Genomic DNA, 7,388 nt, shown 5'->3' with positions numbered 1-7,388 from the left:
GCACTTAACTCTTAAATAATTCAGTAATGTCACATGAAGAAGGAGTGAGCAAGCCGGGAACACTCCCGCCGAAAGCCGGGAATACTCCCGCCCAAATGAGCCAGTCCGTACGCTACTGGAGGACCTTTTGTACTGTACCTGACGAGGTATGGACAAAAGGTCTGACCAAAGCAGCGACAGCTCACTGTGACAAAGAAATAGTACACAGCCTGCCTGGTCACTATCAGCCGCTGCCTACTCACCAACCCCTGTCACTATTAGCCGCCGCCTACTCACCAACCTGTCGTAGCACGTGCATAGCCTGCAGTTGGTGGAAAAGAATAGTACACAGCCGGCCTGGTCACTATCAGCCGCTGCCTACCCACCAACTACCAGCATGGCATGTGCGTAGCCCACAGTTGGCAGAACAGGAATACTATTCAGCCGGCTGTACCTTCTTGGAAACCTACATTCGGCTATAAATACTCCAACATCTTGGAATGGTATGGACACATTACATTTCCTTATCACATCTTATCTTTTCTAGCAATCTTTTAACATACACTTATATTCAAGAGCAATCTAGTCTGATTCTCACGCCGGAGGGTGGTCACAAGGAGGTACCCCCCCCTTCTAAGTGACGAGCTCACGGTGTCTGTTTTGCAGGTCACCAGAAGAACCATCTTTGCCGGACATAACCCCTCGTGGGAAACATCTATTTAACCCCCAGATTATCCGTAATCTGCTCGGGGTCAATTAGTGTTTCTTCAGGCCCATAAGTTTTATTTGGACCACAACTCATTTGTTCATCATCTTCATCCATTTTTCTTCTTCTTCTTCTTCTCTCACACACACAGCTTCACTCATTCGTTCATTTGCACCAACACGCTAGCTATGCATAAACATCGGCACAAACACAAAGGTAAATATCTAGAACGCGTCCCAAGATCACATACGAATTCAAAGCGCCAGTTGTCGGGAAATCAGATCATGGAACGTCAAAGATTCAGTTCTTCTCTCGCGGTAGATCAAAAAGATCATGAATACTCGCCAGAAAATAGCGAGGATTCACCATTTTCTAGAGTGTTTAATGAAACCAAGAACACTTCCACTTCATCCCATAAAAGGTTAGTCAATTTTTGGTGTAAAACACACAATACACATAAAATTTCCATGTCATATGTCAAAAACAAATTCCACAACTTTTGATATAACATATGTTGTTTTGATTTGCTATATAGTAAACGTTCGTTACAAAAACGAGTCATCTCGGTCCCAGTAACAGAAATTGAAGGATCTCTGCTTAAGAGTGAAGTAAATGCTCCACCTTCTGATTCTTGGGCATGGAGAAAGTACGGTCAGAAACCTATCAAAGGCTCACCTTATCCTCGGTAAGTTACCTTGACACACACACAAATTTATCTAGTAAGTTCATATGCACAAATTCATTAATGTTTTTAAGTTGCTAGTAGCAAGACATGAAGACAAACAATTAAGGATAAAGAAACCAAAACGCCTCAGTTATTAATATTAGGATTATTTTGGCAGAGGTTATTATAGATGCAGTAGTTCAAAAGGATGTCCAGCTAGAAAATAAGTAGAGAGGAACCGAGTGGATCCCACAATGGTGATTGTGACATACTCTTGTGATCACAACCATTCTTGGCCGGCATCAAGAAACAATAATACCTTCACCACCAGCAGCCTCTAATCCCACCACCACCCAAAAAGAAATTTCCAACACCGATGACCAAGAGGAAGATTCGGGTTCCCCGCACTTAAGCAAGGGATCCATGCCCGAACCGGAGCTCCCAAACCTTCCGGTTGGTCCTTTTGTGACAAGCACAGATAAATTTGGGTGGTTTTCGGGTTTAGAAACGGAAACCATGCTAGAAAGTCCTTTGCTTGTTGGAGACATAGTTTGTGATGCGGATATGGCTTTGATATTCTCGATTCAAGATGAAGACGAGTCTTTGTTTGCGGATCTTGGTGAGTTACCAGAATGCGCAAGGGTTTTCAGACGGAAAGAGGTAATAAGCGAGGAGGAGCACCACCGTAGGGCGTGCAGTTTGGCCCCGTTGTGTGGGACAAAAGGGTGATAATAGGCATTTTAGTTACAAGTAAGATTTGGGTGTAGTGTACGTGGTTAAAGATACCTAGAGAAAACAGTTTTAAAATCATGAATCTTTTCACACTTTAATGGGTTTCAGTGTAATGACTAATAAAGAATAAAGCTTGAGAATGAAATTGTTTCAACAGGATTGAAAATTGTCTCCATGTGGATACATTTTAGCACCTTTATTTTCTCTAACGAAAAGATACTTTGCGTTACTTTAACTATGAATAATATTGTCTCCATGTGGATATGTTGTATATTATTATGTTAATGAACCTATAAAGAAGAGAGTCTCAACAATTAAATAGAATAAAGCATAGCCCGAATGAGTTTACGAGGTATATTCTAATGGAAGTGGTTAATGAGTTCTTCACAAAAACAAGACAATGAAAACTACAGATGCCAGAAATATGCATCATAAGTTATAATATAGTAACGTCTCTCAACCAAAAGGTGAATAGCAATCTGAAACTTGGAGAGGAGAAAATCTAGTCCTTTCGTCAATAGGTAAACAGTTGGAATATACCGAACCCAGAGATGTTGAGCTACAACCACTCTGGGATAAAATGTAGGCCAACCTCCAAATGTTTTGTTAACACTAGTTTAGTTGCTAAATGTGTGGCTCTAATGATATCACACCATAGTGAGGGTAGACTGGTGAGAAATATCAGCTCATGAATCATGGAGGTAATCCAACAAAGATGAATGCTGTATGGGAAAGTGCACGATACTTTGCTTTAATCCTAGAACGAGAAACCTTATGATGTTTCTTGGAACTCCAACTGACTAAGTTGGGTCTAAGAAACGACATTATATCCTATGGGTAACAAGTCGAGTTAGCATCTGCATGAACGTACATAAATAATGAGGCTAATAGATTGGTGAATACCCTTAAGGTACCGAGGATATGCTTAAAAATGATCTAGTGATGGTCAATACGTGCCTGAAGAAATTAAGACGACAACATGAACAATCTCTAAATGACGATATTAGATATTTTGATTCACCAATAGTGCTTTGGTATATGAAAGGATCCTCCAAGGGTATATATAGAATATGTTGTAGAGCTGTCGGCGAGGTGAAACTAGAGTGGATAGATTCCTACACCGACCTAGACCAATGCGATGTAGAAGACCAATGAGGTGAAACTCATCTTGATCAAGTGCGTACCCACACCTCCAAACTAGTATCAATGTATATTTTATTATCTCATTTGGTTTTAAGTGAATTCGAACTACTCAAAACGTCATTATGATACTAAAATCACCAAAGACAACATCCCCTTTTCAGCTTCAACATTAGACATGCCAACCTAGGCCCTCATTATCCTATTAACACGATGTCGTGTTTTGAGAAACAAAGTTATCAAAATTAAATTTCAAAAGAAAAAAAGGTACTAAGACTACGACATGGCCCAAGTCCTTTCAACGTTTTTCACTGGCGCCTTTACATATCATATTACACATGCTTGCATGAGGTGGTAAAGGTTTTAGATAGATATAGGGGAAAATTTTCAAAATGTTCTTTTCAAGAAGAGAGAAATGGATAAATAGCCCTAAATCCCTACACATTTCTCAAAATAGCCCATCAAATTTGGACTTAGAAGACGAGATCTGAAAAAATATTTAGGCCAATAGAATTATGACAAGTGTCAAACTTGTTCAAAATCCGACAGTTTTTTTAAATATCTAGGGGACCAGTCCATATTTTCCATTAAATGTTATTCTAAAAAACAGTCTTTTCCGACGGTTTAATAATGTTTCATAACGGATCCTCTCAACTTCCAAACACATGGGAAATTGTTTCCTTTAAATTCAGTCTTTCAAGACACATTTAAGGTGAAATTGTATCAAGAAGACCACATATTTATAAATATTGAGGGATCGGTCCATCACTTTTTCACTAAAAGTTATTACCAAAGCCTTCTTGCCAGACGAATTATATAGGTTTCTTATCTGACCCTTACAAATTTTAAACACATGGAAAATGTGCCATTTAATTTTGTCTTTCACGACACTTATTTGGTAAATTTGTTCTAAGGGGATCATATTTTGAAAATATTGAGGGACCCGTCCATATTTATTTACTAAATCTTAATATTAAAAGTTGTCTTGACAGACGGTTTATTAAGGATTCTTATCTGATCAATACAAATTTTGAACACATGGAAAAACGTGCTTTAGAATTTTATCTATCAAGACACAAATCTTTTTAAGTTGTACTAAGGAGACGATTATGTAGTTCAATCTTAGGTGTCCGTCCATATTTACATTATATGTATCATCTTCCTCATAATTCATTCACATCTCTTCATCAACTGTAAGTCTTGAATCAAAATCATGAAGTTTAAAAGGGGTGATCAAGTGGAGGTTATGGATATGGGTCCTGGGTTCATTGGATCCTATTACGACGGCAACATTATCCCAACGTTCGGGAACGAGTACATTGTTCATTTCCGCACACTACTCAAAAATGATGAGTCTGATCTTTTTCGAGAGTTTGTTAAGGTTTAGGGTGGTATTAGAGGATGGTTAAGGGTGGTATGAAGGGAAAGATGAAGAAGATGAAGAAGATAAACTCATGTATATTCTTTGGACGATCATGTCGGAATAGACGAAATCTCATATTATATTGCCGATGTAGACGGATTAAAAATTAATTTTGAAGGTGTGGACTAGTGTAACATTGTGAAAGTTTCGGATTTAAAATACCAAGTTTCAAAAGGTAAAGGACCAAAAATGACAAATTCTAAACTCAAGGGTTAATAATGAAAATTCTGATTTTCCTGACCCATGGCGATACGTGATGGATCAGAAGGAAAACCCATCGCGTATCACGATGGGTTGTCTGGCAAGCAAGGCACGTGGCGTGCCACGTGTCCAAACGTCCGCCACGTGTCACCAAGTGGCATCACGTCTGCCACGTGCCACCATGTGGCAAGCCTACAGGCGATGTCATCACTCTACGTCGTGATACACGACGACAGAGCCAAAGGGTCGTCACGTATCGCGACGGCCTTACTGATTTTGCCTATAAATAAAGGCCATGGGCTCTCTCACTCTTCACACCAATCCACAACAGCTTTCTCTCTCTAAAATATACTTTCTCTCACTACCTCGAAGTACGTGCAAAGTTCCTTCGAGTTCCATACCCAAATTCCTCGTTTCTCGTGTCATTAAACCCATAATATCCCAACGATCACACAACGTTATTTTAAAGGAGGAGCTGCCAAAAAATGTCCCGACGACTCGCCTCGATAAGCGTGCTGACGAGTGTGATGAAGATTAGAGTGCATCGTTGTGTGTGCCAAGGTGGTGTGTTGATCAAGAAGATAAAGAAAACGAAGAAGCGTCGAAGTGCTGCTCGATTTTGTATGGTTTCTATAAGCAAACCAAGGTAGGCATGATACACGAATAAAATATTAATAAAATAGTAAAGGCTTAAAACCCTAAGTCGAGTTAATTCTCGATACCTCGATAAATAAAATAAAATATAACAAAGAAAAGAAAATGAATATATACATATCAATGTGATTATAATATAAATTCTTTGTTATAGAATATTATTTAAGTAATTATGAATATTCTTAAATAATAAAGAAGAGAAAAGAATACGTTTCTTAGAAAAGAAGAAACGTAGGGTTTAAAAAAATATAATAAAATAAGATTAACTTAAGGTTTATCTTATAAAAGAAAAGAAACTAAGTTAAAAGAAAGACTTTTAATTTATAAAAGAAAACAAAGAAAGAATACCTTTTTAACTAGAAGTTTAAAAGTAAGAAAAATATAATTGAGGTAACGATTATAAAAAGAGACTAGAGGTCTTAAGCCGGATTGTATATCCGACTAACAAAAATTTATACTCTATAGGTTCGAGATAGAAAGAAAAAGGGAAAGACCCTCGGACAGTGTATTGAATCTGATCAAAATCGAAAAAGGTGAATACGCCCCCAAACTTTACAAACTTGTTTAATTCGAGTCAAAAGAATTAAATTAAAAAGAATTACATGGGACTATGTGTCTCTAAAACATTATAAACATATGTGGTAAAAAGACGGTGGACACACCACACCACACTTGGTCATATGACGCTTTCCATGAGGGGAGCATGACCATGTGTATACGTATGGTACCTAAATAGTGTCGAACGCTGCGGTGTTTGCTGGGGTGTTTTATGTGAACTTTATTTATAATTGTGTTTTAAAGCTTGACTATTCCTAAGCCACGATGGGCCAGACATAACTATGTCTCGGGGGGTAATCAAGTAAAAGAAAATATTTTAGCGTCAGCATATTCACCAGCATATGTTGCTGACGTATATTCTAAATATTTTGCAGGTAATCAAGATTAGAGCTTGGAAGCTCGAAGTGCTCAAGATATCCGATGGCTCGGATCTTTTTGCTAAACTTTAATTATAAATGGTGGTTTTTGTAATATTAACAAGTAATCATACTCAAACACTAAACGGGAACTTTTTAATCCCGTCTTTTGTTAATGTAAATATTATATTTTAAATCCACATAAATATAAGACTTCCGCTTTAAAACCGCTAACTCTGATATATTTACAAATGTGGTACCAACTGTTGGTCGCACGCCCAGCCTTAAGATGGGAGTGTGACAGGTTGGTATCAGAGCCATAGATCTTAGTGAATTAGGTATTAAAAGATATTACCTAAGCTTCGATCCAAGTATAAGAAAATTATTTTATTACTTGTTTAAGGTTAAATAGTGATAAGATAGGCTGGTAACCTTTTCTATCACTGCTCAATCTAAACCACCAAATCTTAGATGTCGTTAAAGAAAATAATGAGTGGATTTATGAGAGACGCAAGAAAAGTTGGAATCCCTGAACCCTTACAAAGGATAGCATGAGCGAAGATTACTATGAGGCTTTCTTCAACCAACACCAATTCATTGACCGAACCAAGCCAATATACTTCCATGGAACCGAGAAATGTTCGATCAACTAACCCGATACTCCACCAATGAAAAGAAATGATCCCCCAAGGCACTCAAGTTACCACCCATCAAACATACCGATGTACCACCCATCCGACATCCCAACATATCACCCTTCCAAAATCCCGCCATATTATCCATCTGATGATCCAACATACTCCTCCAAATCCTCATCCTTCGTATGCATTCCTCTCCAACAAACAAATCAAAGAGGAACCTATGTCCGACTCGCCCGATTGGATGCAATGCCACTCTAACCAACAAAGATAGTGTCACACCTTAACCTACGGCGGAAATGCCGGGGCATAACTGATTGCTCACAGCTTTTCAAAG

General features: G+C 38.3%; 1 pseudogene across 1 annotated transcript; it reads left to right on the top strand.

Moving 5' to 3' along the window:
• Positions 1 to 781: 781 nt before the first annotated feature.
• On the top strand, positions 782 to 2,112 carry LOC143625579 (putative WRKY transcription factor 65; annotated as a pseudogene). Its single transcript, XR_013152296.1, has 3 exons — positions 782 to 1,106; positions 1,221 to 1,370; positions 1,528 to 2,112. The product of XR_013152296.1 is annotated as a putative WRKY transcription factor 65 (transcript).
• Positions 2,113 to 7,388: the final 5,276 nt, after the last annotated feature.

This window comes from Bidens hawaiensis, unplaced genomic scaffold, assembly GCF_021521415.1.
Source record: "Bidens hawaiensis isolate Kalapana, Puna unplaced genomic scaffold, B.hawaiensis_p1.1 tig00004124_1, whole genome shotgun sequence".
In the NCBI taxonomy this organism is placed as follows: domain Eukaryota; kingdom Viridiplantae; phylum Streptophyta; class Magnoliopsida; order Asterales; family Asteraceae; genus Bidens; species Bidens hawaiensis.
The sequence above is the reverse complement of the archived record's forward strand: the minus strand, read 5'-3'. Positions and strand labels throughout refer to the sequence as shown.